The sequence below is a fragment of the Ochotona curzoniae genome, unplaced genomic scaffold (assembly GCF_017591425.1).
Source record: "Ochotona curzoniae isolate NIBS_2020 unplaced genomic scaffold, NIBS_Ocur_1.0 contig_3520, whole genome shotgun sequence".
Taxonomy (NCBI): Eukaryota; Metazoa; Chordata; class Mammalia; order Lagomorpha; family Ochotonidae; genus Ochotona; species Ochotona curzoniae.
The window spans coordinates 17,258,912-17,260,236 of NW_024465894.1; the positions used below are offsets into that span (position 1 = coordinate 17,258,912).

The following is a 1,325-nucleotide window of genomic DNA, read 5'->3' on the forward strand; positions in this document are numbered from 1 at the left end:
GGAGCAACAAAGGCGGGGCAGGGTGGAGGGGGATAATCAGAGACCTGGGTGGGAGGTACTAGGGTGGAGACTTGTCATGTACAGTGTTGGCAATCCTCTTCCCTGCATGTTTCCCTGTCCATGACAGAGCCATGCACACACGTGAGGCATTAAATATACCCTGGGTCAGTGGTGTATTGGTGCTGTGAGGTCCTGGGACAAAAGCTGCCAAAGGGGCCAGCACTCATATCCTCACCCCTACTGATCCACCTGCCATCCTCTGCTCCACCAAGAGAGCTGCTAATGCAAAGCCAATAAGGAAGTAGGGCCTGGGGACTGGGAATGCGCAGATAAAGCCCTTGGGACATAGTGGGGGCTGGGTCAAGCACTGGGGTGCAAGTCCAGATCCCAACTGGACCCCACATAAAGATCACACAGCTTTCCTCCAAGTCTACAGAAGGGGATCAGGATTGTGTGCAATCATGTGCAGGTTGAATGCACAGCCCCCCTGCACACCATGGGCCCCTCGCACTGGTCCTCGTATTTCTCTCTACTGTTCCTGTAGCAAGGATAGGCACCGCCATAGCCCTGACTTCGTTCAGCAAAACAAATTCCATGGTCGGAGCTCAGCAGGGGTTCCCAGAGATGGAAGATGAATGGGAGGGTGGGAGGGAGAAGGGGCCTGTATGGTGTCTAGTCCCCTGGGTTGGAGTCTGGAGCAGGGGTGGGAGAGCCACGGTGGGCTGGATGCTCACAGGGGGATCTGAGCTGCAGAGCAAGCACCAGCATAAAAAGGGCTTTGCATCAGATAATGGGTAAAGTGTCTTGTTATTCCATTAACTGCGTAGCCACGCTGCAGCAGAGAGAGCGAACTGGAAAGCCACAGGGTGGGCCAGGGCTGAGGCTGCTGGCTGCCAATCAGCAGGGAGGCCTGGGGGGCGGGGGTCACAGGGATCGGAGGAGCAAAGTTCTGAGCAGGGACCCAGATGGGATAAAATCTGTGCTCGCTTCGGCAGCACATATACTAAAATTGGAATGATACAGAGAAGATTAGCATGGCCCCTGTGCAAGGAATGACACACCCAGGTGAGGTAAAATCTAGAAGCACAAGAGCCCGTGGGGTATGGATTCCCAGGGCTTAAGGACTCCGTGGGCCACCATAGTACTCAGGCTCCTGAATGAAAGCTGGGTGCTGAGCCAGTTGGAGGTGGCTTCGAATCCCAGCTCTACCCTTTCCGAGGCAGGGAGTTGTACAGGCTCTTAGCCTGGCCAGGCCTTCCATCAAATAGGATGCTACATCTCACATGTGGAGGTGATGCCTTGGTCCCCTTGCATAGCCCATGGGG

General features: G+C 55.2%; 1 non-coding gene across 1 annotated transcript; it reads left to right on the top strand.

The window, feature by feature from the left end:
• The first annotated feature begins 979 nt into the window (after positions 1 to 979).
• LOC121157528 lies at positions 980 to 1,087 on the top strand. Its single transcript, XR_005884050.1, has one exon. It is a non-coding gene; the product is annotated as a U6 spliceosomal RNA (small nuclear RNA).
• Positions 1,088 to 1,325: the final 238 nt, after the last annotated feature.